Here is a 20,957-nt window from a genome sequence, read left to right as displayed (position 1 = left end):
GTATGTTCATTGGTTTTGTATAGTGTTTCTTTACACTTCCTTTCATCACAATACCATTTTGTTTTTTGGTCTTTTGCTTTCTTAACCGTGGTATGTACTAGTGAGGCCTGAATCTTTGTTGATGTGTTGGCCTCATTCTCTATGTTCCAAAGCATATGTCAAGGAAGCTGGATTGTGAAGAAAGAATGTATCTTCTGAAAAATGAAATGTCAGCCCAGCTTCAGCTCTCATAAAAGTAGAGGGAAGACTGTTGTGTTCTGCTCATTGTCAATAGAATGATATCCAGCACTAGGAATTTAGTTTTCTGGTGACATCTTAGCAGATATAAAGGTGAGATCCTTGCCCAAAACAGAATCTAATACAATCTGTTCATTATGTTATGTTATGTTTATGTGTACTGTGCACATCTGTCATGTTTTGCCCATGACCAGTGATGGATTCTGGAGGGTGCATGTCCACAAGTATGAAGAAGTTCCAGTAGACCAGAGTTTGAACAGTAGAGTGCTGCTTACTTATTTTCTTTGTCTGTCATTTCTACTGTTCTATTTGCTTCTCATTTCTAGTGTCTGTGATTTAGGGGAGTAATGTAGACTATGTGCACAGCCTAAAAGGTCAACAGAGGGTGTGGACAACAGTCCCTTGGTGGAAGTATGCCAGCTATATTTAAAAATCGTCACTTGCCTCGCAGAGATCTCTAGTGTGCTGGCTTCAATGAAGTCAAGCAAAAATCTTTTACTGAGAAATGAAAAATCAATGGTCATTTTGGGAGTTTTATTCCATGCATGTAAGACACTTGTGTATTTTCTGTTTGGGAGGTCAAGCTTTTAATGGCAGTCCCAAACAGGAAAACTGCATAGTACCCCCTCAAACAGAGGGGACTTTTGACATACAACAATAAATGTGTCAGGGCCATAGGGATAATTGTGTAATGCTTACTAGAAGTGTAACCAACAATATCCATCTTCCACCTGTTACAACCTAGGTACGTGGTAATAATGCATGGATTAGGAATTCAGGTAAGAATGGGGAGATGGAAAGACACAAGAGCCACTGGTTCAGAATGGTGCCTACAGCACCCAAGTATCATCTCAAAACAACTGTTCTGTTATCTTGAGAGACACCGAGACAAAACATACTGTGAGACTTCTAAAATGGCAATAGATGTACAAGAACTTTAAGTATCACTACTGGCATTGTGACTTACCTCTTGCCCAGTATAGAAAGATTGTAACTTGCCCTAGTACCACCAGGAATCAGTCCTGGAGAGGAATAGCTGAGGAGAGGCTTTGGGACTGTTGTGATTGAGAAGGGTGCTTCTTGGAGAAGCCGACTGGACGAAGACAAGGTTACAGATGGATGATAAACACCAATGGAATGATGCCAGAATGACAGAGTGGTAGTGCCTGCAGCAGTTTGTGGACCAGAAGGTAAGCAAGGGCAGGTGGGATGGATAAGATACAGTTAGGTGGGGATGAGTACCAATAGGGAAAACAAAACAAAGGTGGGGTTACACAGTAGCCGAAGGACGAACCATCAATGCCTTCTTGCTCGATCTCTCCCTGTCCTGTCGAGCTTCTGCAATTTTTAACCTTAAACTTTGTAAGTTCCTATTTCTTAACTAAATTTCCATTGTTAAAACTGAAATGGCACCTCTCATTTTGAGAAAGAAGGGTGCTGTGAGTCTGGACGACCAGAATATAATTTAAGTACAATAGGTAGAGAAGGGGTCAAGACCTAGCACAGAGTACTTAAGAAGTACTACTCCAAGGGGAGTGCTTTCTCCAGCATACTGCAGTAGCATTGTTTTTCTTTTATAGGGGGTAATGAGTCTGGGGGCCAGTGGTATACACCTGAAGGTGGGGGTCCCTGTGTCTCTCAGTTTTTGTACCTTTGTCTCCAAGCACCCGTGCCCTATATCCAATCCACATGCATGTGTCTCAAATTCAGTTGTTGAAGCCCCTCGCTGCAAAAAATTCCTGTCCCAACGTTTTCTGTCACAGTGATATGAAACATGTACCTTCTACATTTCTAAGTTGAAAATAAGTTTTTTACATTTTACCTTTTCGCATTTCTCAGCATTTTTCTCTTGAAAATTTAGTAGCATTTCTAAGCTTGACTTTTTTATGCTTTTCAACATGTAAACTTTTTTAAAATGTTTAAGGTTTTCCACATTTTTAATTTATTTCAAGTTTGATCATAACTGAGATGGAGCTTGACACGAGTCCTTGGAATGATGTCACAGCAGCATCACCAGCACTGGAAAAGTGGCACCAGTGAGCTATTGCCAATGTAGACCTCTGTATCTCAGGTGCCACAATCCTCCCTATAGTCCACCACTTGTATTTTAAAGCATCATATTTTGAGTCGGACGTAAAAGCAGACAGTGCAGCTCTGCAGTATGAATGCAAAATAGTTGCACACATATGTTGCTCAGAAGATCACATCCCCATCTCCGCACAATTGAGTATTAGCTTGGCAGGAGGCAGGGAGAAAGGTCGTCAGTGACTCTGAATTATTTTCTGCCATTACAGTTTGATCGTAGCTCACTATGACCTTGTGCAGCTGTCTGTGTGGCATAGAGAATCAGGACGAGCGCCCTTCTTAGACCCAATTGGCGAAATTCATAAACATGTCCATCCCTGCATCCCACAGTCATTGACGGTTCTGAGCTATTAAAACACAGGCCAACAAGCTGTAACTTCGCTATGATGGAATTTAGTGAAAGAACATTCCTTCTTTCTTTCTTTCTTTCTTTCTTTCTTTCTTTCTTTCTTTCTTTCTTTCTTTCTTTCTAAATAGTTACTGTTTTGAAGAACTGTTGATATGACATTTAGCCAACAATAAATTATACCTTTCGTTGACAGTTATCCCAGTAGGCCAGGATACGTTTTATCATCTCCAGCCGGTTTACTTCTCCATGTCTTTGCAGATGTGCCATAATCCTGTACATACGAACCATTCCCTTCCCTACTGCAAAGGGATTTACAGCCCCTAACTATGCAAGTATCCAACTCTTTTCAGGGTGAAAAGGGGAAGGGGGAAGGAGTTTGTGAGTACTGACAAATATCTATGTTAGTTGGCATTTACAAACTTTCACAGCTAGCCATTAATTGGAACACGAATTGTTCCACCCCTTGAGTAAGATTTACGGTGCATAGAACTCGGTATTCTTGGCAGAAATTTCCGCCCGGGTAAATGAGCATAGGAAATTTCCTAGAAGTTGTGACCTACCATAACAAACATTTACCATCACATTTACCATTGTGTGTAGTCTCCCATGATTCCTCTGCAAGTGACTGTTCATTCAGCCAGTGCAGTTAGTCACTGATGAAGACCCATAATATAGCGGTGTGCTAAAGTTCAGGTTTAGATACTTGGACATGTCAAGGGGCAGATTGCTATACGCACCCCCTATGGTCTGCAAGATCATACTAGTCTGTGCCAATCTCCCCACCATCTGCATAAGGACAAATGTCCTGTGGGACGATGAGCCAGATGACTAGAAACCACTGGAGAAGTATGAGGATGAGGACAATGGAGGGAAGATACAACACACAGTGGCTGGTAGTAGGCAATGCAGCTGGATAGTTCAAGCCGAAACAAAACAACTCTTATGGACAAAGCATTGCTAAACAATAAAAGGTTCATCATGAAAAATATTTGAATCAGATCTTTGTGTCTGATTTTACATTATAATCACAGTAAACATCAAGGCCCTCACATCTTGTCAACTGGAACTAGGGGCAACAGGTTACAATCATTTAATCAGACCTGTTGAGTAACATGGGGCCATGCCTCTGATTAATCCTTTCCATTCAAACAGAAATGCAATGCGATGCTGTGTGGGGCAATTTAGGGACAGGGTAGGCATGCCACATTACCAAAAGTAAATTGAAGACATGTTTCAACACTCACTTAAGCAGTGCCAAGCTGCTTAGCTAGCAGTTTGCTGTGTTCTGCATCAGGAAAGTGTGTTACAGATGACACATAGTGAAATTTGGAACACAAACCAACAACTACAATACCTTTGACAAACCTCACACTGTAGTGTGTTTCACCAATGTGTTAGCATGCAAAATGGCTATATTTGGCCTATCCTCATGTTGTTTCAGATACCATCAGATATAATGATTGACAGTTATCTTGGACAAACAGGGCTGGCTTCAAATCTGACAGTGCCCTGGGTGGAACCAAAACTTGGTGTATGTTGAATAGGTGGGGTTGGTTGCGCTGAATTGAGACCAAGTGAGATGGAGGAGCTACGGTTACCATTATATTAAGTTATGCAGCTCCCTGCTGCATCTTTGGAAGCTTGGTGTCCCAGCCCTGGCCACAGCTCCCCATGTACAAGACTGGCATGGTGGACAAAGGCCTAGTGTCATCTGCAGATGTAAACACTAACACTTGTAAAGAAAGCATACTTGCATGGAGGGATTTCCTAGAAAACAGCATATGTGAGCCAAATCCTGGCTACATTGCCATATATACCACCTCATGATACAGTATATAATGGACACAATAGCCATGCATTGCATAGCAATGTAATTAGGAAAAAAATGATATTTCCAAAACAATGTGAGTCAATTACAATGGACAGTTAATAACTAGCCAGAGTAATATTAATTTGCAGATGTGTAATGCTAACATTCGAAGACGAATGAGATGTCAAGAGTTGGATTTCACTTGCATAAAAAGTTAGAGAAAACTGTATCTGAATACACAGTAACAAAGTGCACATGGGCAGATTGAGTGAATCTGAAATTAAGCTACCTTTGTATGGCAATAGCTGTTTACCTCTGACCTGAGTGTATAAGTGCAAAGTTGAGGAAATTACACAACTTGGATCATCCCAAAGGGAACATTTAAGTAGAATGTGTGCCATTACATATGCCTGTGTGAGGACATATAGGGGCTCATTCTGAGCCCGGCGGGCGGCGGGAGCCGCCAAATGACCGCACCGCGGTCATAAGACCGCGGCGGCCATTCAGACATTTCCTCTGGGCCGGCGGGCGCTCTCCAAAAAGGCGCCCGCCGGCCCAGAGGAAATGCCCCTGCAACGAGGACGCCGGCTCAGAATTGAGCCGGCGTAGTTGCAGGGGTGCGACGGGTGCAGTTTGCACCCGTCGCGTATTTCAGTGTCTGCATTGCAGACACTGAAATACACAGTGGGCCCTCTTACGGGGGCCCCTGCAGTGCCCATGCCATTGGCATGGGCACTGCAGGGGCCCCCAGGGGCCCGCGGCACCCCCAACCGCCATCCTGTTCCTGGCGGGAGACCCGCCAGGAACAGGATGGCGGTAGGGGGTGTCAGAATCCCCATGGCTGCGGAGCGCGCTCCGCAGCCATGGAGGATTCCCCCGAGCAGCGGGAAGTCGGCGGGAGACCGCCGACTTTCCGCTTCTGACCGTGGCTGAACCGCCGCGGTCAGAATGCTCGTGGGAGCACCGCCAGCCTGTTGGCGGTGCTCCCGTGGTCGGTGGCCCTAGCGGCCACCGGCCGCCAGGGTCAGAATGACCCCCATAGTATGTAGAATGTAGAATCCTTGGACCAGGAGACACACACAAAGGCCTGCACTCAGAGTACATGTACTGCTACTAACGTTGACAGCAGTAAGACATAGATCATGTGTGAATGTCTGTATTATGATATTTGAATACCACCAGTTAATCTGACTATGTGACCATATCACACTGCATGATGGCTAAGGGGTAAAAGCCCTATTCCAGAGGTCTGTTGGTGTGTAACAGACTCACCCCTGACCAACATCATGTTTGCTGAAATGTGTGCATGATGATACCATGTGCAGAACATGTGTACCTGTAGAAGACCTACACAACATAAGGTGTGTAGTGTGTAACAGTGTGCCTATGCTGAAATTGTGTGAGCTGCTACAGTGTGTCCAGCTTCGGAGCCTGTACTGATGTGTCAGAAAAAAAATAACATTTGTAAACAACACACAGGAAGTGACACATTGGGAGTGGCAGGCTGCAAACTAGAAAGTGTGAAGTTACTTTCAATTTCTCTTACTCGCTGTTAGTCTGTGATTGGTGTTGCCTTAAATATACACTGTTCCCTGGTATACCAGGGTGGAACATGGCAATGACAAAGCAGTGAATGATTGGCTAATGGCTGTCTTTACAAAATTAAAAGGTAGTCATATTATTTTTAAAATAATTTAGCTGGGTTCTAGGTAAGCTCCTAGGTTCATCCTGGTCTTGGTGGACCATGCCACCCGGTACCCAGAAGCCATTCCTTTGAGATCAATCACTTCCCCTGTGGTGGGTGGTGCTTTGATGGGTGTTTTTACCCGCATGGGGTTCCCCAAGGAAGTTGTATCTGATAGTGGTATCAACTTCATATCCACATATGTGAAGTGTCTGTGGAAGGAGTATGGGGTAACCTACAAGTTCACCACCACTTACCGCCCCCAAAGTAATGGTCTGGTTGAGAGATTCAACCGCACCTTAAAAGGCATGATCATGGGCCTGTCAGAGCCCTTGAGGCGGAAGTGGGACGTCCTCTTGCCATGCCTTCTGTTCGCCTACAGGGAGGTGCCTCAAAAGGGACTTGGGTTTAGTCCCTTTGAGCTGATTTATGGCCACCCTGTGAAGGGACCTTTGGGTCTGGTTAAGGAAGCTTTGGAGAAAGCTCCTAGTAAACCCGCCCAGGATGTATTCAGTTACATGCTGGCTTTGAGAAACCAGACTGCCCACTTCAGGAGTCTCACTCAGGAGAACCTGGAAGCAAGCCAGGAGGATATGAAACTCTGGTATGTCCAGTATGCCACTCTGGTCGAGTTTCAACCTGGACACAAAGTGGGTGATGGCACCAGTGGAGCCTAGGGTGCTCCAGGATAAGAGATCTGGGCCATTTGAGGTGGTGGTGCGCAAGAGTGAAGTCACCTACCTTTAAGGGTCCTGCATGTCAACTGCCTCAAGCCACACTTTGAGCAGACTGAGCTTTCAATGCTCCTTGCAACAGATGATGGGGTAGAGGAGGAGAGCAAGCCTCTTCCTGACCTCCTGTCTGCAGGAGAAAAAATTGGGTCAGTGGAGGGAGTGATCTTCTCCCCCTCCCTGACTGAGGAGCAGCAAGGTGACTATCGCCATGTGTTGGGACAGCTTTCTTCACTGTTTTCCCTGATCTCAGGAGTCACACACTTGTGCACACATGTGGACAGTACACCAATCAAACAGAAGGTTTACAGGGTGACTGACAGGGTCAGAGCATGCATTAAGGAGGAGGTATCCAAAATGCTTGCCCGGGGGGTTATTGAGCACTTCAGCAGTCCTTCGGCCAGCCCAGTGGTATTGGTCCCAAAGGCTGCTGCACCTGGTGCCACTCCAGAACTCAGGTTCTGTGTGGACTTCTGGGGACTCAATGCGGTCAGCAAAACTGATGCACACCCCATCCACCGAGTGGATACGTTCATTGACCGGTTAGGAGCTGCTAAGTACCTCAGTACGTTTGATTTAACATCTGGGTACTGGCAGATTGCCTTAACTGAGGGGGCCAAGAAGAGGTCAGCATTCTCTACGCCAGATGGACACTTTCAAGTTAAAGTGATGCCATTTGGGATGACGAATGCCCCTGACACCTTTCTGAGGTTGGACAACCAGGTGTTGGCAGGACTGGATGAGTTCAGTGCCGCCTACCTGGATGACATTGCTGTGTTTAGTTCCACATGGGAGGAACACCTGAAATACCTCTGGAGAGTGGTAGAGGTCCTGCAGAAGGCAGGCCTCACTATTAAGGCAAGCAAGTGCCAAATAGGGCAGGGTTCTGTGGTGTACTTAGGACACCAGGTGGGGAGTGGCCAGGTGGCACCCCTCCAGCAAACAATTGATACCATTCTGGTTTGGAAGCCCCCCAAGACCAAGACTGAAGTGAGAGCCTTTTTAGGTATTGCAGGATATAACAGGAGGTTTGTTAAGGAATATGGTACCAATGTTACCCCCTTAACTGAGTTGACTTCTAAGAAGCAACCCAGGCTTGCCAGAATGCTTTTGATGCCCTGAAGGCTGCCATGTGCACAGCACCTGTGCTGAGGGCACCTGTCTACTCCAGGGAGTTTGTTGTGCAAACAGACACCTCAGAGCATGTATGGGAGCAGTAATCTCACAGCTTAATGAAGAGGGCCTAGATCAACCCATAGCCTTCATTAGCAGGAGGTTACTACCCAGGGAACGTAGGTGGAGTGCCATAGAACGTGAAGCGTTTGCTGTGGTCTGGGAACTGAAGAAGCTAAGACCCTACTTGTTTGGGACTCACTTCCGAGTTCAGACCGACCCCAGGCCCCTCAGATGGTTAATGCAGATGAGGGGTGAGAATCCAAAACTGTTGAGGTGGTCCATTTCCCTACAGGGGATGGACTTTACGGTGGAACACCGTCCTGGTACAGAGCACGCCAATGCTGATGGTCTGTCCAGGTTCTTCCACCTTAGTGATGCGAACTCTATGAGGTTGTGTAGTTGCTCCCCACTTTCAGCTGGGGGGGACACGTGTTAGACTTTTCATCCTTGGCGTGGTCTCCCTTTACTTTTGTCTCTGTTCCCCATGTTGTTTATGTGTGCTGGACTCTGATTTGACTGTTTTTGTTACTCTAGGCACTTTACAACTGCTAACCAGTGCTAAAGTGCAAGTGCTCCTTTACAAAATGTGTATGTAATTGGCTTATCCATGATTGGCATATTTTATTTACTAGTAAGTCCCTAGTAAAGTGCACTGTAGGTGCCAGGGCTCGTAAATCAAATGCTACTAGTGGGCCTGCAGCACTGGTTGTGCCACCCACACAAGTAGCTTTGTAATCATATCTCAGACCTGCCACTGCAGTGTCTGTGTGTGCAATTTTAACTGTAAATTCGACTTGGCAAGTGTACCCACTTGCCAGGCCTACACCTTCCCTTTTCTTACATGAAAGGCACCCCTAAGGTAGTCCCTAGGTAGCCCCAAGGGCAGGGTTCAGTGTATTGTTAAGGTAGGACATATAGTAATGTGTCTTATATGTCCTGACAGTGAAATATTGCTAAATTCGTTTTTCACATTTGCAAGGCCTGTCCCTCTTCTAGGTTAACATGGGGGCTACCTTTAAATCTGATTAAAGTGTAGATTCCCTTTGGGAGCGGATGAACATATGGAGTTTGGGGTCTCTGAGCTCACAATTTAAAAATACATCGTTTAGTAAAGTTGATTTTAAGATTGTGTGTTTGAAAATGCCACTTTTAGAAAGTGAGCATTTTCTTGCTTGTATCATTTCTGTGACTCTGCCTGTTTATGGATTCCCTGTCTGGGTCAGTTTGACAGTTGGGCTGGTTGCACCTCACACTAGACAGTGACACAAAGGGAGCTGGGGTGTAGTCTGCATATCCTGATGAGCCATCTGTGCTAGGAGGGAGGGGAGGAGCGGTCACTCACAACTGAAAGGGCTGTGCCTGCCCTCACACAATGCAGTCTCCAACCCCCTGGTGAGTGTCTGGGGCCAGGCCTGGGCAAGGCAGGATTTCACATTCCAAAGAGACTTTACTTTGAAGTAGGCCTACTTCAAACGAGAAATTGGGTATAAGAAGGGCACCCAAAACCACTGACTTTAGACCACTTCTGGAAACAAGAGGAACCTCTGCCTGGAGAAGAGCTGAAGAGCTGAGGAAGAAGAGTTTTCCTGCCTGTGACTGTGCTTTGTGGAGCTATCCTGCAGTTGCTGCTTCTGCCAGAGTAAGAGGGCAAAGACTGGACTTTGGGTGCCTCCCATATTGTGAAGAAATCTCCAAGGGCTTGATTTAGAGCTTGCCTCCTGTTTGAAGTCTCAGGGACAGCAAAGACTTCTCTCTGTGAGCACCTAGAGTCTACGGAGAGACTCCTTCTATGACAAGTGGTGCTCTATCCAGTCCCTGGGCCCTTGAAAGGAAAAGCTGGTGAAAATTCAAGGAAATCGACTTCGGACGACTCCGGACCGATGTCACTGCTGAATCTGGTGACACTGCCTGCGAACGACTCCGTGATCTTCGCTGGACCGCAATGACCTTCGCAGGACCAACACCGCCGCAGCCACGCCAAAGTCCGTGACTCCGTGGAAGTCACTTCATCACGTCGTGACCGACGCAGCTCGAAGTGCATGGATTCAACGTTTCGCACAGACGCCTCGATCCCCGACTTCGCGCATCGGCTTGTTTTCACTCTTCGCCAAAGGTACTGTACCTGGGGGTCCACATGACTCCGTGGCTGGCGCCGCTGGTGTTGGATTGTTAGGAACGACTCTGTCACAACGCCGTGTTAACACCTCATTGAAGTATTTTGGGTTTCTAAGCGCTATTTTTGAGTTTAATCTTTAAAAATGCATAACATGAATTGTGTATGTCGGATTTTTGTCGTTTTGATCTTGTTTTGTTCCGATAAATATTTCCTATTTTTCTAAACTGGTGTTGTGTCATTTTGTAGTGTTTTCATTAAGTTACTGTGTGTGTTGGTACAAATAATTTACACCTAGCACTCTGAAGTTAAGCCTACTGCTCTGCCAAGGTACCAAGGGGGTAAGCAGGGGTTAGTTGAGGATGATTCTCTTTTACTAAACAAAGGTACCCTGTTCCAATAGAAAAAGAAAAAGGAAGTGAAAATAAAAAACAGGAGACCTGTGATCTCAGGAGCGAGAACCCTTAAGCATCACTCTGGATGACTAGTATCATCATCGGGAATGGCGTTTATCAACCTGGGAACATTCACATCAGGATCATTCCTCTGGACTTAAACCCTTCCACTAAAACAAATAGTACAATTTTCCAATTGCTATCTTGGAATCTAATATTCTGGACTTCTGTACAGGTGAGTCATTGTTCCTCCAATAACGTTCCTGACAGCAAGTAGAGATGGCACATTGTAGTGGAGATGTTGAAAGAGGTTTGGTGCAAGTCTCAAATGCAATAGAGAGCATGCAGTCTGCTTGGATTCCAGTGAGGAGCTCTCCAGCCTTAGTAGTGTCACTGCCCCTGTGATGGACAATAGATGTCATAGTTTGAGACATAGTTCACCTTCACAGGCCTCACCAAGAGACAGTACAGAGCCCACTGAATGGCCTAGTTGAAAAAAATATACAGACATGTATCTATGTATGTTGTTTGTGGACATAACCTTACAGTTGTATTGTCTGAGAAGATACATTTGATTTTCCACAGATTGGGCAGTATGGCAAAACTGTTTTTTTTAGTGATAGCCTATTTAACCTGAAGTAAAGGTAATAAGTATGTAAAAGAGCAGCAAAATCATGAAATGCATTGTCTCATCATTGCTTACTTTCAAAATAATTGTGCGTCATTTCAGCACGCCTTTATCTGCCACCTGCTGCCTTTGATTCGTCTGTAGGTTGAAAGGATGGACATAGCTCATTGTCCTTATCTGAATCAGACAGATCCAGGTGTATGCCTCTTGTTGCAGCTATATTGTGCAACATGGCACATGTAGCCACAATTTTACAGCTTATTTCTGGACTGAACAGTAGAGCAGGCCGAAGGTCCTCTCTATCACAATACTTGTGCTTTTATGTGTTGCGTTGTAATGGTGCTCACTTGGAGTTGATGGATTTAAATATGCGGTGAGGATGAATGAGTGCACAGCATACACACTGTCTCCTACAATGACAGAGCAAAAAAGGAATTACTCTTATGTGTTACTGCTTAAGTTGTATATGGTACACAGTCTAAAAGAGATTTATCTAGTAGATATCCGTCTCCAAATTCACCACCAATTAGCCATGGTTAGATTCCACTGTGGTGAAAAATAAAGGATTCATGTTTGCTACCAGGGAGCCTGGTCACTATACCAGTTATGATCATTGAGGCATTGCATATCACTTGTATGTTCAATGAATGGCTACATTTTCCATTTCTGAAGATATACTAATTTGCAACATGTATCCCATCAATGCAGACGTGTGGAAAGTGTGCTACTGGTAGAATTGCGATTTTGTGAGCAACACGTCCTGTGGTGTGTTAGGGAATCTTAAGTATTGACTGATTTTCAAGAGCATTGGGTCCAGAAGTGTATTAAAAAAGCAATACATTGCACTATGGGACACCCCTCCTGCTGCAGCTATTACCCCTGATAGCTTCCTGATCTAATAGGTATAGGGAACATAATGCCTGCACATGGGTGGAAATAGCATTTGTCCTGAGAGTGTGACACTGCAGTGGTGGGTGCAGTTCAGCTATTAAGTCTAATATCATTGCGGATTTGAATCTGTACTTATCATATATTTCCTCCTCAATCTGGTTGAACAATGTTATGTGCATTTTGAAAATGCACTCTTGCCTCTGCCAGAACCCTCATCCTCCTCGCCGTTGAGCAGCCATTGTGGATAATGGTAATGCTATCTGGGCCTGGTTTTATAGGTTTCACCTGGTTGCTACTGGCTTTGAGTTGGTGGTAAATTGCACATGTAAAAACCCCATTTTGCTACCATTCACAATTGGCAACTGGTTCATACATAGATTTTGCAATTACCTAATTGTGACTCGCAATTTGCGAGTTACAAATTGGAATCGCAATTTTGGGTACTGACAATTTTGCAAGTCCCTAAAATTGGGCTGCAAATGCCTTTCATACATACAAAAAAGATATTTTGCATTCACAAATAGTCAAATTTTCCGATTTGTACCATTTGCAAATACAAATCATTTGATACATATATCCCTTTGTTTGGAAAATCCTTTAGTCCATCTCGTCCTTTGTCATTGAGGTTCAACCCCAGAGGCTGCTTAGTCATGAGAAAACTCTCCTTTGGTGTACCCTGCAACCACCTTCATTGTCTCACCCAGGTCTTAATTTGCTAGGGCCCTGAGTCTTCCTCAGAAGCCCATGACTGAAGCTACAGAATGACAGAGTGCCAAATCTCAAGAATGTATGGTCTTCATTTCATCACATGCCTTTATAATCCTCCACAATGTAGCCCCTGCCCTTTATCTCACTCTTGCAGGTTTCTGCTTTCTCCTTTTGTCAATTTTTTTTCTGTGTTTCTCTTCCACCTTCTTTCCCCCTATTGTGTTTTTTACTTTCTTGCTCTAGGCCAAAGTCAGATGAGGAAAAATACATATTGGTCTCTAAAAATGAGTGGCAGTGGGCCCCACCGGCAATCACTGGCTCAAATTAAGCACTGGCCTCACCACATGACACAAGAGACAAATAAAACTGAAATCAAAACAACATTTTAGGTCTCACTCTATGCATTGTTCCCATGCATCCGTTTATCCTGCAACAAATGTGCACAAAAAGACAAAAGTGTTGTTTGTGATGCTTACAAAGGGCGCGTCAGAGGAAGGATTTAATAAAAAAGCAGCATCTGTCTGGGTCATTTTCTGTCTCATCCCTTCCCTCTCTCCTGGCAGACAAAAACAACGGTGTGTCACAAATTCTAAAAAAAAAAAATGTGCCCCTATCAACACCCATGATACAGTGCTTCATGTATTTCTATCCTACTCAAACCCTGCTCTGGGACAAAAGACCCATGCAGAGACACAGACAACCTTTGAGTTTTTGATGAGTTTCTGCACAAAAGGCGCAGCGCTTTGAGGCGTTGGGAAGAGGTAGGGCCTGTTGGGATGCATGATCTTAAGTCACCCCAGACACAGCATCGCATATTGTATTCCAGCTTGGCATAGTTTTCACTTGTAGTCTAATACTCATGCTGGTCCTTTTGGACTTAAAAAAAAAAATTAATCCTTATTAACATGTAATATAATGATGCAATCGCCCAAACAATTCTACTCATGACTCATCATCACCCTACGGTCGTCAGGTTTTAAGCCTTTTTTGTCTGTACTTGACAGGGTTCGAGCAATAAGTAGTCAAACTGAGAACGCAGTGTCCCACCTTCCTGTTTTTCTTTCTCCTGCTTCCATGAGGAGTGTACAATCCTTTTGGAATGTTAGCGTGAAACTCAGAAAGATGGAGAGAGTGGAGTCCTCATTCATTAGAATGTCAGTATCTGCTTTTCTCAGGCCAGGTGTAGGGCCACATTCTGACCACTAAAGGTGAACATGCTAGAGATACTTGGACCTCAGGTGAGAGTCTAGGGCCAAGGGATTGGTGAGCCCTTTCCACAGCCAACAATACAAAAAGCTGTCAGCTCCAAACAGGGAGTTGAGAAGCCATATTGTCTATGTTTGTTGTTTTGGGCATACTTATCAAACACATATTGTTGCAAAATGATCTGGCTCCAAGTTCTCATTCTTCACTTTTATGACATTTAGCACTTTACTGATCTTTACTATTTGTTCATTCTATAGAATTTAGGCTTTATTGGATATGCACCAGCTGTGATGTCATCGTTATCAATTCCTGCGGCGCCTCCCTGAGAGGATAATGCATGTTCTGATGAGTGAGCTATTCTTATCCTCTTGTCTTCACAGTGTAATTTAGCTTGCATAGTATCATCCTTCCCCATCATACAAAGTCATACAGGTGTAGGCAGGTGGGCCCTGCCCTGTTCTGTGTAGGGTGATGGTGTATGATCATTGGGGGATGCTAGGACTGCAGGGGTAGCTAAGCTATGAGTAGAGGCTGCACGCCCTACAGTACATCTGCAGCAGATCTCACCGCTCTCAATGCGGTCCACTCCTCTCCAGCTCACCCCCATGTGGCTAGGGTGAGGGTTTTGACACCATGCAGAATGTTACACAATGAATACATTGGAGTCCATTTCCACTTTTGCTCCTGGCACATGAGTTTCAGCGGGCTTCCACCGAAGTTAGTTCCAGCTGCATGCCACAATAGCCAATCGGTTTACAGTAGAGTCCAGTGGGGCTGAACACCATGCAGGGGCCTGTCCCAGGCCAAGCATTTGTAGTAGGACCAAGATGTGCTGCAAAGCACCTGCACATAGCACAGGGTAACATGGACTTCACTGGTATGTATGGTGAGCATCAGCAACAGGCCCAGATGAGGGCGCCCCCAGTCCTGAGCCACGACACACAGGAGTGCCACAAGATTATGTCACCAGTGGTCACAACCTTCAAGGAGAGCCTCGTCCTCCAGCCATATCTCCAAATACCGGGAAGCTTGAGCAGGCTCCTCTCCAACCCTAGGGCACCGACCTGTCTTCATGGGCCCGCTTATGTATTCTCCTCAGTGCCTGTGTATGGGCCACTGCCTGCTCTCACTACACAGGTGACAAAGTGGGGGCCCCCAGCTTTATCACATGGAATCCTGTCCAGAAGCCGGATCAAAGCAGACTGCACCAACTGACACCGCAGTCGCCGCACTGTTGTCACCAGCACACCTCATCCAGGTTAGGTAGCCGATTTCAGAGTGTGGCAGCATCCGCCATCTTGGACCTAGCCAGGCTGGATAGCTTATGATTTGTTATTTCTTACCCTACAACCTAATTTCCTCATTCATTGGCTTTTAATCCTCACCCTTTACTCCTCATTTCCCATCTCTCCTCAAGCTTCATCTCTTATTGCTTATACCTTGTTAACCAGCCCTTGTCCTTTTCTCCTAATTCCTCACTTGTCATCCATTACCCCAATCACGTACTCATCATCTCTCACTCCTAATGTCAGAACCCTCATTTTGAATCTCTCACGTCTTATTCTGCACTCCACAGTACCTACTCCTCATTTTGCTTTTACCTATCTTTTACTGGTCATTTTACTCCTTATCCTTCTTACCTCATTCCATATACCTCAATCATCAGTCCTCAGTTCTCGCTCCTGATTACTCACCCCTCACTTCTTATGCTTCCCCCTCATTCATTGTTTTCATGGTTAACTCATGTCTCACCTTAGTTCTTATCCGTCAGCCCTCATCCCTCATCTCTCTACATCATTACTCCTTATGTGTATCTCTCACTCCTTAACACTTTGTCAGTCCTTATCCATTACTCATCCTTTCTCTCCCTTGCCTTCTACTTCGGCAGCCCTTCCCTTCTTCTTCACTCCTCATTCTTAACTTCGCTTCTGTCATGCTTATGGTCCATTTTAAATGTTGGCAGAGAGGATACAGTGGTTCCTATCAATGCTTGTAATGTCCTCTGGGGCGGTAGACATTTCAGCACCTGTTTCTGGGCAACAGAGTAATTTACTCCATCTCCTTGGCAGAGGGCAGGCAGACCACTAAAATATAAATGAGGTCCTAAATGACCTGCTTCTGGTTCTCACTTTTTCTCATCCCTTCCTCCTCTTCCCTCAATCCTCATCCCTCACTGTCAATCAGCTATCCTCCATTACTGATAAATGTTGCCTCTCACCTCTCATCCGTTCACATCGCACACTCTGAACCACTCAACCTATGTTTTAATGTTACATCCCTCAACCCTCATTCTGCAGTTTTCCCTTCACATACCTCATTCCTTATTCCATCTAGCTATTTTCCACTCTTCCACTCACCCCTCATCTCTTACTTGCCACACGTCATTTCTCACCTCTCTTTCTTTCCTCATCCCTCACTGCTTAGAACCCCCTCCCCCTGAGAAATTAGTGAAATGAACAAATGGTGATACCTTAAAATGTGTACCACACTGTCTGAGGGGATGCTAATCATGTACATCTCATACCTCAGTTCTCTTTCCTCATTCCATACCTTAATACCCTCACTCCTCTTTCTTCGCTTCTCATACTTTTTTAATGAACCATCATTCCTCATTATTATCCATTACTCCTCAATGCTCAGTCCTGATATCTAACTTATTATCCTTCATTTCTCATTTGTTAACTCGCAACCCTTACTTTTAATTACTCCTTCTTCCAGTCTCACTCCTCATTCCTGAACCCTCACTTCTCATCTTTTATCTCATCCCTCACTGGCCTTCTCCTTCTCTGTCAGTCCTCATGACTCAGTCCTCATCCTTTATTCCTCTCCCCTAGTTTTTCACTAGATCACACACTTCCCTTACTCTTTATCCCTCAGTCCACACTCTTGACCCCTGATTTTTCACTCTACAGTCCTGATCCATCACTACTCACTCATCCTCTCTTCAACAGTGACACTAGACAAATTATTTCTTCCTGAAATGTCCACCAACCCGACCATTTTAAGATATCCTTATCCCTCCCTCCCCATGACACAGTCATCCCATATCATCCCACTTGGCATGGGCAGTGCAGGGGCCTCCATGGACAGCCCGATTGTGCTTTTCACTGTCTGCATTACAGACAGTGAAAAGCGCAATGGGTGCTGTTGCACCCTATGCACTGCAACATCGCAATTATTAGCCGGCGACAATGTTGTAGGCTGTTCCCCGCTAGCTCAGTGGGCAGAAACACCATTTCCGCTCTCTGACCTACTGGGCAACCTGTAATGGGGCCCGCGGGAAGGCGGCCACACTGGCAGCAACCTGACTGCAGGAGTTTGGCTGGCAGCCTTTTCCGCCCGCCAAACTCGTAATGACCCCTTATAGTGTATTAAGGTGCATTTACAATTTTTAACATGTTTAATTATTTTAAAAAAAGGCTGCAGTAATACCTAGAACTTACTGTGCTGCTTACAATATTTAAAAAAAAAACAAATATGTTTTAAAAACAGAAAAACATACTTGATAGGTCCTACCATGGTACTCTGTAAACCTGTTTTAAAGCTATCTAAAACAAATCTAAAAAATGCCCTCACCTATTATCACTTTAATAAATACATTTATATGTTAATATGCGGCAAACAACAGTTAACCCTACTAGTTACCTCTATATATTCCTAAGTGTTAGACCTGTCACCCTTAGGGTGGTCATCCTCCAACTATTTGCTTGCCTCCCTCCATTTTTCTGATCTTGTTCTGCTGGATATTGGACTCTGTACACTTTTCCACTGCTGATCAGTGGTGAAGTGGTTGTTCTCTCTCCCCTAAACAAGGTAACATTGACTCAAACCCAGTTGGCATATTTAATTTACCTTAGTAAAGTGCCACCTTAGTAAAGTACACTATTTGTGCCCAGGGCCTTTTAATTAAATACTACTAGTGGGCTTCAGCACAGATTGTGCCACCCACATAAGCAGCCCATTAGCCATGTTGCAGGCCTACCATTGCAAGGCCTGTTTGTGCAGTTTTACTGGCAACTCAACTTAAGACCCTTTACCAAGCCCTAAACTCCCCTTTTATTTCATATAAGTCACCGCTAAGGTATGCCCTATGTGACCCATGGGACAGGGTGCAATGTATCTAAAAGGTGGCACAGGTACTTGTAAGTCTGACATATCCTGGTAGCGAGAAACTCTTAAAGTAATTTATCATTGTTGTGAAGCCTACTTCTCCCATAGACCAGCATTGGGAATTCCCTTATATACTCTTAAGTGGTAATTTCTGATCTGAAAGGAGTGGCATTGTCATGTTTGGTATGGTTGGCATGGTAATGAGAAATCCTGCTTACTGGTCAAGTTGGATTCAACATTAGTTTTTTTAGAAATGCCACTTTTAGAAAGAATGTATTTCTATGCTCTTACTGCTCTCTGTGCCTTACAGCCTGTCTCCAATCCACGCCTGGTATGTGCTGGGTGAAAGCTCCCCTTGTGCATTCCATCCATACAGCCATATACACAGGACACTCAGCTGCATCTGTATTTATCTGCATACTGATAGGTTTTCCTGGGCAGGAAGGGCGGAGGAGCTCTCACTTACACTTCAAAGGGTAATGGCTTGATCCCACACAAAGGACTGATAACCCCCACAGATCTCCTGGCAGACAGGAATGAGCTGAAAAGGGAACTAGTGTACTTTCTGGGCAGCTGATATGACTCAATTGGACTTCTTTTCTGGAAGTTCTGCTGTTCTGCTTGTTGCCCTGCTGCTCCCTGACTCTGCTGGAACAACTTTGCCTTCCCACCAGAAGCGATCTCCAAGGACTTGCTAGCTTTTCTCCTGTTCCCAAGTCTAAGGAACATCAAATACTTAAAACAGCTGCACCTGGTTTCTACAAGCTGTGAGTCTACCCAGCCTTGGCAGTGGGCCTAAGGTGCTCTAGCTTCTGTGATGTTTATTGGAACTGCTGTGAACAACAGGAAGCTTTGCAAAGCTTCACTGTGCAGCTGCCAGCCTCACTGGACTCAGCGCCCGGTGGCGTGGAGCCCTGCAAAACCTCTCTATGCAGCTGCCAGCACATTGGAACCGATCACAACGACCCCAAGCCCTGCAAAGCCTCGCTGCACAGCTCCCAGGATTGACTCAAAGTGATGTCAAGCTGCGCAAAACCTCACCTCAAAGCTCCCTGGGATCAACGCAAACCGACGCCAAGCCAACAAATCCTCACCGCACAGCTTCTCCGAACTGACACTGGACATTGCAAAGCCTCGCAAAGCAATGCCGCTCAAACCGTGCACCAGGATTTAAGGTACTGTGTTTAGCAGGCCCAAGTGGGTCCCCCCAGCCAGACCATAATCCATAACGATTGGCATGATTTTGTGACTTTGTCCTGGTCCAGCACGACCAGATAACCACAGCTGGCGCTTTGCACTCCTATGGCCTATTTTCACCTAAATCTTTAAAGTTTCATATCTCAGAATCTATGCACTGGATTTTTGTAATGTTGGTCTTGTTTCATTAATAAAATCATAATCCTTTTTTCTAACCTGGTGTGGAGACTTTTTGTGGTGTTTTCACTGTGTTACTGCACAAATAGTTTACACATTGCCTTCTAAGTTAAGCCTGCCAGCTTTGTGCCAAGCTCCAGAAGGGTGAGCACAGGATAGTTTAGGTTGTGTTGTGACTTACCCTCACTAGGATTGTGGTCCCTACTTGGACAGGATGCATACCTCTGTCAACTAGGGACTCAATTTCTAACACCAAGTTATTCACTACATTTAGTACTCTTGCACCACTGAGCTGGATGGATGTAGAAGTGCTGATATACACATGATTACATGCCTAAAGCATGACTCAAGGATGTGATCTTTTTAGTAATTATGGCCAGCATAACTTCAGACTCCAGTGTACAATGAAACACAGATGATATGTTTGACCCTACGATTACGTAAGTGTTGTTATGATGGAAAAGGACAGACATACACCTTATATGTCATCATAGAAGACATATAATTGTGTACTGGTGTATTGAGCGCTATGTTATAGTGAGTATTGTACGTTCCAAATTTTTGTAAGACTGCATGATTTTTTAGAATGTGAAATGTTGTTAAAAAACATGTTGCCCTGGGCACATGTTGTGAAAAACACACAGATCTGCACATGTAGATATTTATGAGACATAGCAATCTGTACTCATTCGCAGCACAATGCAGCACACATTAAGCAGAACACATACAAGCATTAACAAAAGAATTCTGCAGCTTAGCCTTCAATATTGTGTGTTTGGGAAAAATCTTTGCGACCACAGGGCATTTTTGTAGTTTAAATAAGGATATGTCCCTAAATTCTGTGTTTTCTGCTATAACTACAACCCACTAACTATTGAATTAGAATTTAGAATTTGTGGCAGGGTAGGGGAATTGTGCAACATAACCGCTGCTTGTTTGACGTTTCAATAATGTAGGTGCTCTGAGTCACGATAAGTACCCTTACTTTACATCATCTCCTTATATATATTTATCATGATAAAAATCTTGCACATTGCCATATTGCATTACACACAAATGAAGAGCATTCAGTGGCTATGTTGAGCATTACTGATAAAGCTACATCACAAAAGGCAGATAAAACCGACATACATACTTATTGATCCACCGATCTCCAGTCCAAGATCGTCTATGATATTCACTTCCCTACAGATGACATCTGCCCATCTATGCCTCATTTGAATGGTAGTACGGCCCACACAGAAGATCTTGTGATGGTGCCAGCACACGCGCTCCCATCGGTCTTTCTTTTTCTTGCAAGGGTAGCCCTGGCTCACCCTGCAACCAGCTGCAAGCATCCTTGGGAGGTAACAGACTATTAGCCATATCAAACCCCCCAACTCTGACTCACTAAAATTCCTACCACTACCAAACATAGTGGACACCCTCCCAAAAATACTATCCCCTTAAACTAATATCCC

This window comes from Pleurodeles waltl, chromosome 8 (genome assembly GCF_031143425.1).
Source record: "Pleurodeles waltl isolate 20211129_DDA chromosome 8, aPleWal1.hap1.20221129, whole genome shotgun sequence".
NCBI classification, from domain to species: Eukaryota; Metazoa; Chordata; class Amphibia; order Caudata; family Salamandridae; genus Pleurodeles; species Pleurodeles waltl.
This window is presented reverse-complemented; position numbering follows the sequence as displayed.